The sequence below is a fragment of the Myxocyprinus asiaticus genome, chromosome 1, assembly GCF_019703515.2.
Source record: "Myxocyprinus asiaticus isolate MX2 ecotype Aquarium Trade chromosome 1, UBuf_Myxa_2, whole genome shotgun sequence".
In the NCBI taxonomy this organism is placed as follows: Eukaryota; Metazoa; Chordata; class Actinopteri; order Cypriniformes; family Catostomidae; genus Myxocyprinus; species Myxocyprinus asiaticus.
Window position 1 is genome coordinate 31,825,452 of NC_059344.1, and position 21,134 is coordinate 31,846,585.

Here is a 21,134-nt window from a genome sequence, read left to right on the forward strand (position 1 = left end):
TTTTAGCAGCACCGTTATTTTCCCTGTTGCTCATTTCTTATTTTGACAGCTAACAGCATTAAGTGTTACGGCAGTCTCTTATAAATTTTCAAGTGCTTGACCACCCTTCAAAAAACTTTATTTAGCACTAAAAGCAAGTCGTGTCTGAGAGCAGAGTGGTCATTATTCAACTAACATTGTAAGAATACAATCAGATATGAGTGGAACACTTCGTTGGTATTCCTGAACCCGTGTTCGTGTTACGCACTTCATGAATTCATGAAATTCGCCTGAGGGCAAGATGTTTTCATTAATTAGAATGCAACAAACAACAGCAGAAAGCAAACACTTTCTATTTAATATTCATTTCTTTATAGTGAGGCAAAGATATACCATTATTGAACACTTATGTCACTGCAGGGTCACTGTGCTCAGAATGTTTGAAAAGGACAAGATAAACATTAAATCAGACAGAATGCAGTCAGAGTGAAGTCAGATGCCTTATTCAATCCATCAGGAGGGAGGGAAAGATAGTCAGAGACGAGATACACCTTAACAAGCATGAATAGACTGTGGGTGGCGTAGCATAGCTCAGTAGATTCTAGACAGGGGAGTCATGACTTCTGAGATCATCCTCTGTTGGCCGGCGCCAGTCAGTCCAACTTCTTTATCAAAGCTGAGGCATCTTTATTCCACCAGAGCAGAGTCCTATTACCGCTCTGATGTATGAGAAGGATACATTCTGGACTAAATAACTCCCACTAATATCTCTCACTCTGTCAACCCTATTTAATTTGTATTCTAAACAAATTAAATAAGGTCCCTTCCTGTGTCAAGGGGCCAAAATAAACAGCCTTTACAATTCATATTTTATTGAGGGGGTCCAAGTTTTACATAGCTCTAGAAGGAGCCTCTTTTAAATGTTTCAATGATAGGGGTGGGAGTAAAAAAAGGAAGATTCAGTGATGCATCGCGATTCTTTCTCCAACGATTCTGAAACGATTCACAATAATTCAGAATCGATTCTGAGTTCAGTTTAAACTGCAGTGGTAGTGCGTGCCAGAGACAGAAGCTAGAAAAAAACACTTGTGTATTAAATGTGCATACACTAATGCCAAGTGTACAAACATGACTGTTTGCAATTATAGTGTACGGCAATTCATGCCCGAATGAAACTACGATCCCAAAATTCATTCTCAAACTAACGCACATAGCAATGGGAGAGTTTATTCATGACAACATGTGAACAAACAACATGAAAGACAAGCTTGCACCAGTTATTGCATTTATTTGCACAGAATGGGGGGTAATGCAGAAATAATAAGGCAGCGGTTTGGGAATCGTGGGCGATGTTTATTTTTATTTGTCTCCTGCTTCCCAATGTCTTTCTCTTGTGCACTCTCTACATTATATTGGCTGTTGCTCATTGCCAGTCTCTCACTTGTCAGTGCACACATCTGATAACACTGGTTTGAAATTCATTGTAGCGTTTGCAACAAGCAAACACATGGAAAGCACATAGGAGATGCTTGATAAATTTCTGAAGCAACAACCCTGCTATTTAAACCGCTTTACTAATCACCTATGCTGGTGAGAAGAGGAGAAGCTGACATCTGCACTCCCACAGAAGCAAATAACTCATCCTGCACCAGCAAACTCAGTTGTGGTTGTAGTGAAAATAAAAATGAATAGGCTTGGCATAGATTTTAATTAATAATACTATAAATAAAAATTATTAATGCTTTACACAAACAAAATGAAATATTTTTATATAATCAGTTGAAGTATTTGTAATAGTACTTAAGTGTAGGATAAAAGAAACAATATTTATTTTATTGTGCTTACATTTTTTTTCAAGGTTCTAAAGAAAGAATCTGAAAAATTGAGATACTCTTCTAAACTATAACAGTTTATTTAATTTTATGAACACTGAATGTTCTGTTCACAGCTCACTCATACTGAATGTAAAGGGCCAGTATGTTATTAAAAGAAATAAAGTCATTGTTTATCATTTTTTTCATGACGACGATTCGGCCATACAAAGGCTGTAACTACAACAAAACAGTTACTTGGTTTTAATGTAGATTTTTTTTCTAGTCACTGCAATTTTCTCAAAACAGGACTCTACAGTGTGAGCGATTCACTTGTGTTGGCAAGTGCAAATGATTACGTGTAGATGTGGAAAATTAAGTGGGTGCACACTGATGTGAGTGAGAGCTGATCTAACGCCCCCTGACAGAAGCCTGGCCCCCCACGCACTTAAATTTTTTGTGTGGATTATTTTGACGCACATTTTGGACCGTCAAAAAATGGAGTACATTCACTTGCATTGTTTAGAGGAGGAGGCCTGAAATGAAATCCTAAAAGTCTTAAATTCTGTTTTGATGAAGAAAGAAACTCAGATACATCTTGGATGCATGAGGGTGAGTAAATTATCAGCAAATTTTCATTTTTGGGTGAACTATTCCTTTAAGAATTACCTATATGTAATGGCAAGTGAAAGAATAGGGTCATCAATATACTATTAGTTTATTAGTGGCATAGAAAGGAGATCAGTCAGGACTGATGTTGTTTGGTGCTGCCAGTAAGGTTAATTTAAATGTTAATTTAATAAAAAATAAAAAAAGTTTTTGAAAAAGGTTTGTCAGAGGTGTCCTTTGTTATGTGTCAAGAATCTTTTGTTTATGAAGTCTGTAATCATTTTTAATGCCTGCTTGTGTATATGCATGCTCTGTTGTGATACATTAACAGTTACACATAAAAAATTAGTATTTTTTTTTTTAAATGAACAGATTGTGCCTCTAAATTTTTGACTGTGCCCCTACAATTTTTCACTTAGGGGCATGAGTGCTCCTCATCTAAAACGTTAGCATAGAGCCCTGAAAAATCTGGGCATTGTTGAGCCAGACCTGCGTCACAGGACAAATCACAGTCTAAGAAACACGATTTTGGTCAAAGTGTGAAGTTACTGTGTATTACCTTAACACAACAGAATGATCAATAAGAAAAGAAAAATTATAAATGTATCAATAATAGTTTTGGAATTTAAACGTGACCCCCAGAATCAGAATTGGATTGAATCATGAGGTGCCTAAAGATTCTCACCCCTAGTCATTGACCTAACCATTAAAGTGACTACATAAAAACTGAAGGTTGTAGTATTCTGATATTGTGCAAAAGGCTGATCCTATAGAAATGTCCTCAAAATTAGGAAAACATGGCATAGCTGCAAACCAGACCATCAAAACTCTCTTCTGTTTGATTAAAAATGCATAGCATGGGGGAGAGAACGAAAGTGAGGGGTGAAATATCCGAGAAGCTATTTCAAAGAGTAAAAAGGAAATGGTCTCTTTAATAACAGCCTGGGGAATGCTTTAGATTTTTGGGATTGCATTACAGTGACCTCGTCTGCTCCCATTTCGGTGGATTCTGGTCCATAGCAGAAAACAGCAGAGTGTGACTGCACTTTCTCTCATGCATTATAATTCTTGTCCACAATAACACTGGAGCCACCTAACGGACTAACATGGACAACAGCTTATGCAAGCACACACACCAACCCGTGCCTAAATTACTTGGCATGTATTGAGTCACATATTTTAATATGACCTATATCCTACCCAGATAACCAATGATTAAAGAGATGATTGCAAAACTGCTCAAAGCATTCCAGAAGTTCAATGGGCTACATATTTCATTACAAGTACAACAATATTTGCATGACCTCTGTTACCTCCCTCTAAGTCTCACCAAAATCCCACTGGAAAAAACAAGAGCAAGAATTCTTGAAGTATGTTAATTTGACCCAATATTACTTTGGCCTCAGGACAACACTTGAAACAACAAACCAAAACTTCAGAGCAGACAAACTCTGATGGGCATATAAGAAGAGTTAATCAGTATCATGAAGAACATAAGCACAGATAGGAACACAAGTAAGCGGGTGCGTGAAAGAGACAAAGAAACATCACACTGTTGTCATTATGTGGGACTGTGCCAGATAAAGCCTAGCAACCATCCCATAAGGCTGTGAACGGCAGGTTAGGACACGTCTCACTACACCCTTTAGAAACTCCTCCTCACTCCCCCTCCCCTCCTGACTTACCACACATGCCCGCAGGCTTAATGCCCATTGAGTGCTTCCTACTTAGAAGAAAACTGCATTCTTTGCATTAAGTCAAGCTCACACTACAAGACTTGCAGTCGTCGCTCAGCAACACAGTCTTGTTTTTCATCGTGCTGGTGCGCACACTACACGTCTGATCGCAGACTGGGTGTATCAACTATGACCATTAATCCCCGACTGAGGTCCTCTGTTCACCTGGTATAAAGATGCGTTTTGAGTGATCTGATCACAAGTATACAAGCGAGACACATCACCATTTCACCTGGACGACTCTTGATTACTTGTGTTCGAATTTAGGAGGAGAGAGTTTCTGATTTAATGAAGACATACATCAATCTTTATGTCTGTGTATTACTAAATGTTAAAAGCACAAACTAAACGAAGAGAAAGCGCTAAAAAAGGCACACAGTTTCTCTTCACTACAAGCAAACATGATGTTATTTTAGTGCAGTACCTGTAACTGCTTCTAATGTGCATGCTTCTCATTAAAATTTTCCAACACTTATATCCCTTTAAATCCTCATGTAACCAGCAAAGTTTAAAATCTTGCTTTATTATGCGACGCTCTGCTGCTGTGGCACTATGAGCCTAATGTCTGAATGTGCTTGAAGTGGACAAATCTCAAAACAGTCTGGACCCAGTTACAGCTGTATTTATCATCTATTGCCAAAAACGCATCTTTTAAGATAACTAAATTCATTCAAAAATTCTATTCGTGATAACGTCAACAAATAGAGTGGCTCGCGCCCTTTTTTTGCAATTATTTGCACCATTTGCAAAGGAAAAAGATAATAAAAAACACTAATTAATAAAGACAGCGAACCGGGAGATGTGGGTGATTATTTTCTTATTATTGTTTGTCTCCTGCTTTCCAATACTTTTGCAATCTCTCTCTATACATTTCAATGGCTGTGGCTCATTGTCTGTCTTTTGCTTGTCGAGTGCGTGTGCACACCTGACAAGACGTCTATATATCTAGCTGGTTTGAAATCTGTCGTAGCGCCTGCAAATAGTGTCAGCATGTCGCAGGAGTGCACACAATACACGACCATTTGTCGTGAGATCTGAGACTTCGTGGCAGACCAGTCGCTGACTCAAAACATCAGAAACGATGAGATTGAAGCCCAAAGTATACTTCTCTCAGTCCGTGCACAGGACACGTGGCGCAAATATAGTCATCGTGCTCGAGCACTGAATGTGCACAGTATGCATCTTAGGGCTGGGCGACATGTAAAAAACATTTTAGCGATAATCGCCTTAAATATTACAACAGCCGATTACATCGCCAACCCCCCCTGCAGAGGGTCTGTGAATTTTTTTGCTTTACTGATTTTGCTTTAAAAATGTAATTCATTTATTGAAACACGAAAAATATTTCTAAATTCAAATTGCACTTTAAACTAAATGGAAAAAAAAGCAATAAAATAACAAAGTGAAAAAATAAATAAATAAATCTTATTTACCCACCTCCCCAATTCCAAACGTTTACCGTCTCCAACGGCATCTGTCAACAGGTGGAAAATTACTAATAGCCTACAGATTAAGAACTAAAGACAATTATAAATGTAAAAGACAATAATAATCTAAATAAATAAGCCTAATAAATTCCCTTGTGTTCCCAAAATAATGCTGCCAAAGAAAATGTGTTCTCTTATCGAATTTGTGTTTGTATTGCATTTTGGTAATGCAGTTACTGCTGCCTAAAGAAAAGAAAACTAAATTTTAGGTTCAAGGTGAACGTGTCATATTACTTTATGATTTAATTCCTTTTGTCTTTGTTTCTTTAATACAAATATATAGATTACTGAACCTTCAGAGTTGCATTCACAGTGCATGCTAACCGCACAGCACCTCCAGAGATGATCAAAGATAATTTGCAGCATTCTCATAGACAACATTATTCTTGCAAACAGTTTTCAGATGAATGAAACAATAAAAAAAAAATAAAAAAAAAGTAAAAAAAAATTAAAAGTGAAAACTCTTCACATGTGCTTGTTCCACATGACAGGCTTGTGCTGCCACCTCTGAACAAACAACGAATCAGACACAAGCATTGACTGCTTTTCTTTTGGCTGTTCTTAATATAATAGTGTTTCTCTTCAAGCGCACGTCTTTGTGACTAACAGCATTTCTTGTCATGCATCACTCTGAGACGTCTTACAGGTCAATGAAAATACAAATGAAAAACATTTGGAAGAGGAGCTTGCGAACTGGATTCAGCCTCGTCGCATTTTGCTAGTTTCACACCCTGGCCACTGTTTAATATATTTGGCGACTTCCTAGATCCATGGTTTTGCCATTTCCCGATATTGTCAATCATCGTCTGTTCGCAATTGGCATCGGGATCTTTTATCAGATTACATCGTTCCATCGCCCAGCCCTAATGCGCCTGGAATTTTTCGCACAAATTAGTTGATCCACAAGGTGGTAATACTTACATTTGAGCTGCTGCTGTCACGAAGACATGCTAGAACAGGGGTTCTTAATGGGGGTGGTACCGTCCCCCAGGGGGGCATTCAAAGGATGCCAGGGGGTGCCGAGATCAAATTAGTAGAGAGGGGGGCGTTAGGTTACAAATGGGGGGTGTTTATCAGTCATAATAATCAAATCTATCGTCAAGTTCCTCTTTGCATTAAAATGTTTATCTGGACTTGGAGTATATCAGTTGGTTCTCAATTATAGGGGTTGGTACACATTTGAACCACGGTTCATCTGATTTTGAAATATAGCGATGCATATAAAGTATCTGGTTTAGCAGCATCAAATACACAGGCAGAGGAACAACCCACGCTAATGCACCTGTATGGCTCTGTAGATGGATACGGCTCAATGGACAGAGCAGCGCGAGGCAGAGGAGGAGCGTTTTCACTTGCAGACCAGTTTGAGCTCTTAAACTCACAGCTTTGCGAGAATCAGTGAGAAGCGCGAGAAGCGGAAACCATTTGAATTCGGCACAGAATTCTACATCACCACCCTTGAATTTACTATAGTAACACTAACAGTTTTACTGCCTTTAGGCAGAAATAGATTGATAAATATTATCATATCACTACTTCAGCTCTATTAAATTTGTCATAGGCTACATTAGGGGAGTGAGGGAATAGAATTCATTTTTGATAAAACTTATTTATATTTTGTATTTATTGTTTGTTCGTTTGTTTTTTTTACATGTGTTTAGAGTAGGTCTACTGTATACAATTACAAAAATGCCATAATTTGTTTTATAGAAATCATGTTACATCTAACCACGGTAGTGAAGATCCACGCTTCCATGTGTTTACTATGGTCCTGTTACAAATACCACTGTTAAAACTATAAAAATAATGAATAAATAAATTTTTTCAAAAAGGCTGGGGTAAGGGAATGAAGTAGGGGGGCGTTCATCAAAAAAAGGTTGAGAACCACTACGCTAGATGTAATCGCTGGTAAATAACAGGAGACAAAAGGTAAAAACAACAACTGTCGTAGGGCACATGCGCCAACCGTCTGTGTATGCACGCACAGACAAATGGAGTATACTTTGACAGACTCACGTTCGACTGTATTCACGTCAAAATCGAAAAATACTTTGGGCTTTAGTCATGTAGTGTACACTTGGCTTTAGCGGCTCGACCTGGGGGAGGCATTAGCATTGAATTCTAAATTACAATACACTGGTTATTTATTTATCAGTTACATGAGAAAACACATTTAGCATAAAATATCACTTCAAGTGAACATCTACCCAGGCAGCATAAAGAAGAGACTGATAGATATCTTATAATGGAGTTCTGTAGAAAAACATGAAGGGTTTTGCTGACAAAATTGCACAAGGCAAAGAATTCACTTCCCCATGGGCTGGATTAGTAGGCAAGTAACCAAATGATAAGTAAAACTATGCCAAATGCAAGAAAAAAAAAAAAAAAGGGCAGTGCATTATTGCTAAGAACTTGTATCACCTCTTGGGGGCAGTCCAGATTACTTAAGTTCTTAAACCATTGTTTGAAACCTGAAGTTGATGTCAATTTTTATGATGTATCAGTCAAGTTTGACTATCGCTGATTTGTTAAAACTTCAACATCCAACATCCTGACACAGAAGCAAATTATGTGGCTGTGCTCCCATTAAGCCATTTAAAAACACAGAATCTCAGACTTGTTTGGAGACCCAGTTTCATAATCTCTCCCCCACAATAGCAAGCATCCCACCTGCACCCACAAATCAGTTCAGCCCCAACTAAATGTCAAATGTTTCATAAAGAAGTTTAAAGGAAAGGTTCAACCAAAAATGAGGAGTTCACAAGGAAGTTACATTTTGGCCTTCAAAACAGATCATATGGCTTAAAAGGTGCGCTCAGCGATTCCTGAGAAACACTGTTGATATTTGAACTCAACTGCCAAAACAAACACACCCCTCCCTTCAGTGCTCCTTTGGAAGCTCCGCCCCCCACCAACTCCAGACACTCACAACTCTTCTGCTACTAAATCTAACATCACAACAACAGCATAAATAAGTTCTGTGAAACATAGCAAAATTTGTGTTACCCACCTATCGAGAAGAAACAGCAACTCCTGCATCCGTATTCAAGCCTTTTACCTCTCGGAGGTCTCTCCACCGCTGTAAAGCCTCGTTGATGTTGACGCGGCTCCTAGCCCTCGACTTAATTATAATCCTTATTTTTTTGTTTATATTCGTCAGACCTTTTTCTCTTGGTCTGTTTCTCAGCCATTTGTCCTCAGAGTTTAGAATGGTCGCATCAGCCAGATTTGCTGTCGCTCTTCTAATGAATTTCCCTCTCGCTCTGCCCCCACCCCCCATCCTGTGCACGTGCATGAACCACCCACTGTTGCTGATTGGCTGGTGTAGTGTTGTGTGGATCGGTCTGTTCCAATTTGTTTTTATCCCATTTACAGAGCCAGGGCTGTGTAAAAATTCTAGATGTTTTTTTTTTTTTTCAGCCCACCCACAGAATGGACAGCTAGCAGATTGTGAGGAGATATTTGCAGAATTTGACAAAGTGTATTGGATTAGAATTACTGAGTGCACCTATAAGACGACATGGATTTAACCACTGGAGTCCTATGGATTACTTTTATGCTACCTTTATGTCCTTTTCGGAGCTCATAAGTGTTGGACCCCATTGACTTGCACTGTATGGATATATTCACATCATATTTCTATCAAAATATCTTTGGTTGGGTTCCACAGAGGAAAGAAAGTTGAGTTTGAGACAGCTTAAGTGTAGGTATATGAGGAGACTTAATTTTGGGTGAACTATTCCTTTAAGTAAACAGCACACACGCACACACACTCACAAAACCAATACAATCAATAGTGTGGTCATTCATAAGAAATCCAGATAGCCATTTATTGCAAGAAAGCTGCTTAAGTCTGGTAATCGTCATATGCATTTACATAAGCCAAGTTAGCGGCTTTCCCTTCAATGCCATATACATGCGGCTTGGTCAGTATGCAGCTTTCCACCAGAAAGACTCAGAGACATTAATACATCTTTATGTAGAATTAAATTAATATCTTTGGCATAAGTCCCTAACCGATGGTTCAATGACAGGTAGTTGCATGATGGACCTCAAGATGGCGCCGAGTATGGCTGCTGCGTTGCGAGCTCCGACACAACATAGCAATGTTTCGTGTGTTTTGTTTACAATTCTTATGTTTTTTGTCTTGGATGTTGTCTGCCTTATTGTCTACGACAGACAAACACTTTTGGACATTGGTTCAGCGATCTCACACCGAAAACCGGACTTCACATTCCTCAATGCCAACCCGCTGTTTACAAACACGCCAGCGGAGCCCTTTGTCTGGGCAGCACGGCCGCGGAAACGCAGGAGGAAAAGGGGAAACAGAGCCGGCGTTCTCATCAGAGTAAGACGCCGCGCAAATCAACCCCCGCTACCCACTATTCTACTGGCAAATGTTCAGTCTCTGGATAACAAGCTCTGCGAGCTGAAAGCGCGGATCTCTTTCCAACGAGAGACGAGGGACTGCTGCATTATCTGCCTAACAGAAACTTGGATGTCTGCGGAGATTCCAGACTCAGCCATTGAACCCGTGGGGTTCTCCATGCACCGAGCGGACAGAGCGAAAGACCTCTCAGGTAAAACTAGAGGAGGTGGTGTATGTTTTATGATCAACAAATCCTGGTGTGATCAGAGGAACGTACATTCCATCAAGTCTTTCTGCTCTCCTGATCTGGAATTTCTCATGCTTCTGTGTCGACCATTCTGGCTACCGAGGGAATTCACAGCGGTCATTATCACTGCTGTGTACATCCCCCCACAAGCCGACACAGACCGGGCACTCAAGGAACTGTATGGGAGTATAAGTGAGCAGGAAACCGCGCACCCTGAGGCCGCGTTCATTGTGACCGGGGACTTTAATAAAGCCAGTTTAAAATCAGTCGCACCAAAATATCACCAGCACATTAGTTTCAACACACGAGGGGACCGGGTTTTGGATCATTGCTACTCTCCGTTCCGGGATGGCTACAAATCCCTCCCCCGCCCACCATTTGGCAAATCGGACCACTCTTCCATTCTGCTTCTGCCCGCTTACAGGAAGAAACTGAAACAGGAAGCACCCACCCTCAGAATGATCCAGTGCTGGTCAGACCAATCAGACTCTATGCTACAAGACTGTTTTGATCACACGGACTGGGAGATGTTCCGGTCCGCCTCTGATGACGACTTCGAGCTTTACGCTGATAGCGTAATGTGTTTCATCAGAACGTGCATAGAGGAAGTGATTCCGACCAGAACTGTACGAATCTATCCGAATCAGAAGCCGTGGATCAATAGCGATGTTCGCGCAGCACTTAATGTGCGGACCTAATTAATGCGGAGGAGCATAAACAAGCCAGTTATGCCCTCCGAAAAACTATCAAAACAGCAAAACGCCAGTACAGGAGCAAGATTGAAGGACAGTTTAACACCACCAACTCTAGAAGCATGTGGCAGGGAATTAACATCATCACGGACTTTAAAGGGAATAAAAACTCCGCCATGAACACTGCTGCCTCTCTCCCGGATGAGCTAAATACTTTTTATGCTCGTTTCGAGGAAAAAACACCGCCCTCGCGGAGAGAGCTCACGCGGCTGAAGCTACAGAGGTTAGTTCACTCTCCGTCTCTGTAGCGGATGTAACCCGATCCTTCCGACGGGTGAATATCCGCAAAGCCGCGGGCCCAGACGGCATTCCGGGCCGCGTCATCAGAGCGTGCGCGAACCAGCTGGCTGGTGTTTTTACGGACATTTTCAACCCTCTCTTTGTCGGTAGTCCCCACATGCTTTAAAACATCCACCATTGTGCCTGTTCCAAAACAATCAAAAATAACTTGCTTAAATGACTGGCGTCCTGTTGCTCTGACCGCCACCATCAGCAAATGTTTTGAGACACTAATCAGAGATTACATCTGCACTTTGCTTACCACAACAACCGATCCACTGATGATGCCATTGCATCTACAATACACACTGCTCTCTCCCACCTGGAAAAAAAGAACACTTATGTGAGAATGTTGTTTGCAGACTACAGCTCAGCATTCAACACCAAGCTAGATGAGAAACTCCGGGCTCTGGGCTTAAACAGCTCGCTGTGCAGCTGGATCCTGGACTTCCTGTCAAGCAGACGCCAGGTGGTTAGAATAGGCATCAACATCTCCTCATCACTGATCCTCAACACTGGAGCCCCACAGGGCTGTGTTCTCAGCCCACTACTGTATTCCTTGTACACACATGACTGTGTGGCAACACATAGCTCCAATGCCATCATTAAGTTTGCTGATAACACGATGGTGGTAGGTCTGATCACTGACAATGATGAAACAGCCTACAGAGAGGAGGTGCACACTCTGACACACTGGTGTCAGGAGCACAACCTCTCCCTCAACATCAGTAAGACAAAGGAGCTTGTGGTGGACTTCAGAAGAAAAGAGAGAGAACACAGTCCCATCACCATCAATGGAGCACCAGTGGAGAGAGTCAGCAGCTTCAAGTTCCTGGGTGTCCACATCACTGAGGAACTCACATGGTCCGTCCACACTGAAGTCGTTGTGAAGAAGGCTCATCAGCGCCTCTTCTTCCTGAGACGGCTGAGGAAGTTTGGAATGAACCGCCACATCCTCACACGGTTCTACACCTGCACTGTGGAGAGCATCCTGACTGGCTGTATCTCCGCCTGGTACGGCAATAGCACCGCCCACAACCGCAAAGCACTGCAAAGGGTGGTGCGAACTGCCAAACACATCATCGGAGGTGAGCTTCCCTCCCTCCAGGAAATATATACAAGGCGGTGTGTGAAAAAAGCTCGGAGGATCATCAGAGACTCCAGCCACCCGAGCCATGGGCTGTTCTCACTGCTACCATCAGGTAGGCGATATCGCAGCATCAGGACCTGCACCAGCCGACTCCATGATAGCTTCTTCCCCCAAGCAATCAGTCTTCTGAACTCTTGATCTCTCATGATCAATATACATCAGCACTGCACTTTATTACCCTTACTCTTATATCTCACACCGGACTGTCATAAATTATATTATTATTATTATATTATATTCTCTCTTAACAACTGACTATCAACCGACAGCCTGAATGTCAATACAGTACAATACTGTACATTCTATATATATATATATATATATATATATATATATATATATATATATATATATATATATATATATATATATATATATATATATATATATATACACACACACATACACACACACTTTTTTTTATATATATATTTTAATTTTTAATTTTTATTGAATAATGTGTATCTATATAGTAAAAAACAAAAAAACAAAAACAAAAACAGCGTATTGTATACTGTACAGTGTATGTTATTATTTGTATATTGTTTAGTGTAATTATGTGTATATCAGATGTTTAAATTGTGTTGTGTTAATTTGATGTTATTGTAAATTGGTATATGTCTCATCATTGTCACGACTGCTATGTTGATCGGAACTGCACCCAAGAATTTCACACACCATTGCACTTGTGTATATGGCTGTGTGACAATAAAGTGATTTGATTTGATTTGATGTCGTTTGCCAGAAGAAAACAGCAGGGGCGAGGAGCCTAACCTCTACGGCGGACAGGACCTAGCTGGTGGCGGTGGAGGTCACGTGCACATTCATCATTTAGGTAAGGCCGAGACGATAGGCTAATATAGGACCGGTAAAATGAAAGTAGCAATGCGATTGGATGATGTAAATGAATGAGATGCAACAGGCTTACTACTTGGAGTCTTCCTGGTGGAATCATCACTTAGGCTTCCATTTCTCCATAGTAACAATTTTCGCCTGAAGCTTTCGCTGAAATTTGTGAAGAAAAAACAAAACTATTTTATTCTCTGTTGCTTTGATTTATTTCCAGATATTCCAGAGTTGTTGCCATGTTTTTTTAACTTTCCATTGCGACTTGCAGTGGGATTGCGCTGCAATAGGAGTTTCCCTCTTATGTGAAACTCTGGGATTCCCCCAATGTACTTGAGCGCATGTACACGAATGTTAGGGACAATAGTCAATATTTTAAATTTGGTGTATATAAATGGGTATAGTTTATAGTGTATGTGCTTTTCCCCTTTTCTCCCAGACATATTGAATTTATCCGCTGTGCTGACTTGTTGATATGGTGTAGGGTTCCATCCTATGTTAGTTATCTTCTACCTGCACATGCACACCCATCAAAAACCTGTAAGAAAGCTGCTAATTCATTTACATGGCCACATAAGCCATGTTCTCTGGGAAAAACCATGGTGCATAATGCCGCGTTTAAGAAAAAGCAGTTTAAGGATAAACAGCATTCTCATTTGCATGATGTTTCTGAATGTAGCTTTCTGCAAATGCCCTGGAATAAACAGTTTTCTTAAGTGTATTTAAACATAATCAGTGACAGCCCTACTTGTAAACTCGGAGCATCCTTCTCAAAATTAGTTTATATTTCCTAACATTTCTTAAGGGTTGTTTAAATCAAATCAGCATTTTGACAATTGTAAGAAACACTTGGCACAGAAAATATTCTAAAGCTTTTGGGGTCCCAGCCCTGGCGCCTCTATGCAATACGTCTCGTGTACATGGATACCAGGTCAAATAGCTCAAAATTAATGAGTAATCTGCTCTCTTAGATATTCATTAACACAATCAATGGTCTTTTCGGTGAGGGTGCGAAAGACTAATGACAAATTTTATTTGGAAACCTTGGCTTTTAGTTGTTGTAGTAGTAACACTGGAGTGAGTAAAAGATACATTTAAAATTCTGTTTTGGGTGAAGTTCTAGTCACGAACATTCAACAACATTCGCTGCTGCCGATTACCACTATTAATTTTTCTTTTATTGTACTGGTTGTTTTTCCATGCAATTACAATGAACAGGGACTGAGGCTTTCACATAAGAAAGCAAAAGCACCCTAAATGTAGTCCATATGACTCATGCACTGTATTCCAAGTCTTCTGAAGCCATATGACAGCTTCATGAGAGGAACAGACCGAAAATTGGAATTAAAAAAAAAGGGCCAGCACAATTCAAAATCTCTCCTTTTGAAAAGTAGTGATACACCATAATGAAACATCTTTGCCGACACCGGCACTGAAATTAAAGCCCCCCCCCAAAAAAGGAAACAAAAAAAAGAGAAACAAATTTCTGGAAACTCTAGGCCCAAAACAGAAACCCCAAAATTATTTTAAATTAGACTAGTTCAAATAATTGAACAAACTCTCAATGTTTTTATTAGGGATGCATCCAAACAACTTTTTCTTTAACTACAAATTCCAAATATAAAATGGAGTAGACAGTAGGGCTGGGCAATATATTGAATATTAAGATCGCAATGATTTGAATAAAATTAAGCAATATAATACACTCCTGGGCAAAAACACACACACACACACACACACACACACGCACACGCACACGGCAAAACATTAAGCTTTTAATGGTCTCCACAAAAAAAACATTGGTCAGGAAATTTGCAAGATTTAAACTAGGGATGCACCGATACCACTTTTCCTCTTCTGATCTGATTCCTATATCTGAAATCTCAGTATTGGCCGATACCATCCCGATCAGATACCAAGGTTGTTTTTTTGCAATAATCATATTAGAATATCTACCTCATTGTGTGAAACTTATTGGGGGTACTCTTTAATAAGTAAAGAAACACAAACATCTAACTACACATTATTTCAATATAAATGTACAATTCCAAATGTGTAATTCCAGTGAAAGTCTTCAGTAGAAAAAAATTCTTTCAACTTCTATCCGTTTTTAAAAGGATTCAGATCTCTTTTTTTTGTTCAATTTAGTTGTAAGATATCAGTCCACTTTTCATTCACTTAGTTATTTTTTGGATTTCAGTTATTTTTTTGGAACCCATTCAACTGTTATAATTTGTAAACAAATAATAATGATAATGAATATTATTATTATTATTATTAGGGACCAAGCACTGAAAGAGCAGAGACCCTATTGTTCTAAGGATTATTATTATTATTATTATTATTATTAGGGCCCAAGCAATGAAAGTGCGGAGGCCCTATTGTTCTAATGATTATTATTATTATTATTTATTATTAGGGCTCAAGCACTGAAAGAGCGGAGACCCTATTGTTCTTCTAAGGATTATTATTATTAGAGCCCAAGCACTGAAAATGCAGAGGCCCTATTGTTCTTCTAAGGATTATTATTAGCACCACCTAGAAGATGGGCATGTTCAGGGGGCTCTGTAGCACATCCCTTTTGAGCTACAGTCACCAAACTTTGTACATATATAGATCTCATCAAGCCGACAGTCATAAGATCCACCCAACAGGAAGTCAGCCATTTTGGATTGTTTGAAAAATGCATGCTCTGGAATTTGAAATACTCCTCCTAAGAGGTTCATGTTACAGGTACCAAATGTTCGTGACATCATGACAAGACACTGACAATGCTAAATTGCAAACAGATTTTTGATATATCGAATGGTGTTGCCATGGTGATGCGATAAAATAATGTCAAACAAATGGGACACAGGAAGCATCTCATCTTCTGTGTGCATCGTGTGATTTACATCAAAATTGATCACACTGATGTGGCTATTGTGGGTCACGGTCGGAGCATCACCAACTGGTGGAAGTGTGGCACGTTTAACAGACTTTGAAATATCCCTCTTATGTTTACCTTAATTGCTTAAATTTTGAATAATGTCAAGACAGTGCAGAATTAAAATTCTGAAGGGATTTTTGATATCTTAAATAGTGTTGCCATAGCAATGCATTAAATGTCATTATTCCTTTTTAAGTATATTCATGTTTTTGAGGTACTTGACATGCTTGAATTTTTATATTTTTCACACACATCAGAGCTGTCAGCCATTAGGCCTGGGCAAATGTTAACACATGGGCATAGCTGGAGAGCTCTGTAGCACCACCTTTTGACCAAACTTGCTACATATATTGTGCTCATCAAGCCAGACAACTTTCAAAATTACAGTCATTAGCTCCACCCAACAGGAAGTTGGCCATTTTGGATTGAATATGCATTTTTAGAAAATTGCAGGCCCTGAACTTTTGAATACTCCATCTAGGGGATTCATGTGATTGTCACCAAATTCAGGCAATATTATGCAAAGACATTGAAGATGCTAAATTGTGAACAGGTTTTTGATAAATTGAATTTTGTGAATGACCAACATACTTGTCCAATGGACAAGCACATCACAATGCTTAATGTCAAGCCCTGCATGTCATCTGTAGAGAATGCCATAAACAGGTTGCATCCAAATGTGGAAGCACTTCAGATCTCTTCCACCATTTACACCAGCACCATAAACTGCAGTACAAAGAGTGTGTTAAACTTTGATCTGCTGCAACCCGAAAAGTCTTCTTTCTGCCATAAATTACACAAGATAATTCCTCTGGATCGCTCCAAAGAAAATGAGAAAGGCGAGCCCATGTAAATCTGAAAACCTCACACTATTGCCTGCCAGTCAAACCATTACTAGAGATCTACTGGCCGGATTAATCTAGGTAAATAGCCAATGTGCATTTGGTAATACCACAGTGTGTCTGATCAGTGTTGAATGAGAGCTCTGGCTGTGAATCACAGATCAAGGTGTGGGTGGGCTCAAATTACTCAGAAGAGTCCACAGAACAAGGGAGAAACCAAATTTTATAGCATAATTAGTATCAATGTTTTATTTAAATGAGACATTTTTTATTACATAACAAATATAGAGGATCAGTGGGGGGGTTTTCCCCATTTATTCCCCATTTTCAATGTTTTGAATAAAATGGTTGAGTCCATTTTGACCAGTGGACCCTCACATTAGGCTCGTTTGAGATGTCAAATGCCTCGCCTTGAAAGTAGACGAGAGCAGGTTGGTCCAGATCACAGGGATTACTTTGGAAGTTAAGAAAGGTTTATCATAAAAAAATAAAACTTTGGAAAAGAAAATCTGTTATGTCCTTAACCTATTTATTAACTATATACTATATCTATAAATGTAGATGGTCAAAGTTGATATCACATTTTGGAAATTTTAGTTTGAGCTCTATCAGTATCTTGATACGTTGGAGGGTGTAAGGAGCACCAAGGCAACAAAGACTCTGGACTGTGTAGAGCCTTGAACTTTTACCCATCTTAGACACCCCTGCATCTAAGGCTCTTGAATATTCTAATAGTTATATGTTTTTGTTATTCTCTTTCTTTGCTTATTTTTTTCCTTTACTTCTGTTATGTGAACTGTTATAATAAAGCATTAAAAAGAGAGAGAGCAGGCTGGTGCAGTCAGGGGAGGAGTGAAATAAGAGCTGTCAAGTCAGACAGTTCTCAATTTTCACAGTGGATTAGCCGTGACGAGATCAAAGGCAGATATTGCGTGATTCACGTTCAAGTGCTCTGTTGTTAATAAAGTGGATGCATTTTAAATTCTGTTGCTTTTAAATGAAAATAATATCTGTTATTTAATTCCCCCATAAGACGTGTCTTTCCATAAATTTTTAGTAGAATAAAAGACATGTATTTTAAATATTTCAGAAGTATGATTCCAATCACATATCCCAAACAGAAACTGCACTGTCAGAAAGTTGGGAATATTCACATAATCTATACACATAAAAACATAAGAGATAAAAAAAAAATATCAAACATTTTAAGAGAACATTACGGTTGTTTAAGCCATGTGCAATACCATGCAATTGGCTTAAACAATTTGCTGTGTCATCAGCAATTCATTTCCCATCATGCTTGCAGTTTGCACAGCTCGGAAAAAGCAACTGTGCCACCTGCCTGCTACAACTTCGGCCGCCTCACTCTCACGGGACTATTTTTGACATATGTGGTCATGATCTCACAGCAAGTCAGACAGATTTCTAACTGGCATGCACCTGTCCATGATCATCGGTGATCAGTTCAAACGAGCCTAATGAAATGTATGCTGTTTCTCAATAACTGGATCGGATCAGAAGCAGAGAACATGAAACATACTGCTCACATGTCGCATGTTTTAAAAAAATTCACTCTTAACATATTCAAATGTTTTTCACTGTAATGTTCTAATTGCAAATTAGACTGCAGAAAATAGTTAATCAAAAGCATTTGTTTTATAGCCATACTCAAATGGCCCACCTGTTGGCCAGTGACAGTTAACAAGTTTAAAATGGGTGTGTAAGGATGTTTTCTCACTTGAGTCCTCTTTAAAAGGACCAAACTCAGACCCCTTTTAGTGGACCAAAAAGTGGACCGAGTGAAAAAGGACCCTGTCCTCTTTGCATTCACACTGCCTGAGAGCTAGTAAGTGGGCTCAGATCTCTTTTTGGTCCACTTTACCAGTTACAGGGTCTCAGTCCTTTTTGCGTCACACTCTGGGGCTTTCACACTGGGCACGTTTGCTGCGGTCCGATTCCGAGTGCGATTGTTCCCGGTGCCCCCCACAGCTTTGGTCTGGTTTCACATTCACTTGATTCTATCAAACCCCGGTCCATTTGCGTTCATCTTACATCATCACAAACACGCATGGACAACACAACGCGACTCATCATACTTTGTTTTTTTTGTTATTTTGGTGCCATTATGCAGAGTGAACGACAACTGCGTATATATGCGCTTCATGGTGTATCTCTTCAGATGTCCAGGGGAAGGCGGCTTGCTGCTGCTCGCAAACTGCGTTTTTGAGGAGACAGCTGATTGCAAGGAATTAATTTGCATCTTTGTTTAAACTACACGTTTACGCTCGTGTCCAAGGTGAAGTTATTGCCACTGTCATCTCCTATTATACCCTATATTTATAACCTATAATAGTATTTATATATAGTATTTATAAGGTGTATTGATAGATAGACATCGTCATCGGCTAAAATGCATGCACTGGTTACTTCCTGAACGAGTGCGCACCCGAGTCGGAGTTGCTTTCATATTCACGCGAATCGCGCTAGAGTTCCACTGCAACCGAACTCAGACCACCTCCTACAGGTAGTCTCCGGTTCGGTACCACAGTGCGCTCCCTGGTCCGCATGACAGCTTTCACATTACCAATTTTTCATGTGAACCGTGCTGTGTTTCAAAGTAAACTGCCAGTGTGAAAGCACCCTCTGTGTCATTTGTGGGACCAAGCCCACTTTAAAATATATTGTATGTATTACAATTATTAGGGCTATATTTAATGTTAAGAGAACAAATAGCTCCAAGTATTAACTTAAGATAATATAAACATATTTAATGCTCTTAAAATGAATAAGCAATGGCTTTATGGTCATACAGTGCATTCATATTCAGACCCTTTTTCACATTTTGTTATGTTGCAGCCTTATGATAAAATGCTTTAAAAAAATAAAAATAAAACAAATCAATCTACACTCCATGCCCCATAATGAAAAAGCAAAAAACAGATTTTTGATAACTTGGCAAATGTATTAAAAAAAAAGAAAAAAATACTGAATCGCATTGACATACAGTAAGTATTCAGACCCTTTACTATGACATTAGAAATTTAGCTCAGATGCATCCTATTCATCTGGATCATCTTTGAGATGTTTCTACACTTTGATTGGAGTCCACCTGTGGCAAATTCAATAGATTGGACATGATTTGGAAAGGCACACACCTGTCTATATACAGTTGAAGTCATAAGTTCACATACACTTAAGTTGAAGTCATTAAAACTCACTTTTTAACCACTCCACAGATTTCATATTAGTAAACTATAGTTTTGGCAAGTTGTTTAGGACATCTACTTTGTGCAGGACACAAGTAATTTTTCAAACAATTGTTTACAGACTTTTAATTGACAATTCCAGAGGATCAGAAGTTTACATACACTAAGTTAACTGTGCCTTTAAGCAGCTTGGAAAATTCCAGAAAATTATATCAAGCCTTTAGGCAATTAGCCAATTAGATTCTGATAGGTTAACTGGCTAATTGGAGTCAATTGGATGTGTACCTGTGGATGTATTTTAAGACCTATACCTTCAAACTCAGTGCCTCTTTGCTTGGAATCATGGGAAAATCAAAAGAAATCAGCAAAGACCTCAAAAAATAAAAAATAAAAAAAAGTGGACCTCCACAAGTCTGGTTCATCATTGGGAGCAATTTCCAAATGCCTGAAAGTGCCAAAGTGTACAAACAACTGTATGCAAGTATAAACACCATGGGACCACACAGCCATCATACCGCTCAGGAAGGAGACACATTCTGTCTCCTAGAGATGAACGTAGTTTGGTGCAAAAAGTGCAAATCAATCCCAGAACAACAGCAAATAACCTTGTGAAGATGGAGGAAACAGGTAGACAAGTACCTATATCCACAGTAAAATGAGTCATATAGACATAACATGAAAGTCTGCTCAGCAAGTAAGAAGCCACTGTTCCAAAACCACCATAAAGCCAGATTACAGTTTGCAAGTGCACATGGGGACAAAGATCTTACTTTGAGAAATGTCCTCTGGTTTGATGAAACAAAACTTTAACTGTTTGGCCATAATGACCATCGTTATGTTTGGAAGAAAAAGGGTGAGCCTTGCAAGTCAAAGAACACCATCCCAACTATGA

The 21,134-nt window shown here is 39.3% G+C and overlaps 1 protein-coding gene across 2 annotated transcripts in view; it reads right to left on the reverse strand.

Moving 5' to 3' along the window:
- Positions 1-21,134, reverse strand: part of LOC127445140 (uveal autoantigen with coiled-coil domains and ankyrin repeats protein-like) — a 91,756-nt gene that overhangs the window by 46,413 nt on the left and 24,209 nt on the right. The gene's annotated exons all lie outside the window — the stretch shown is intronic.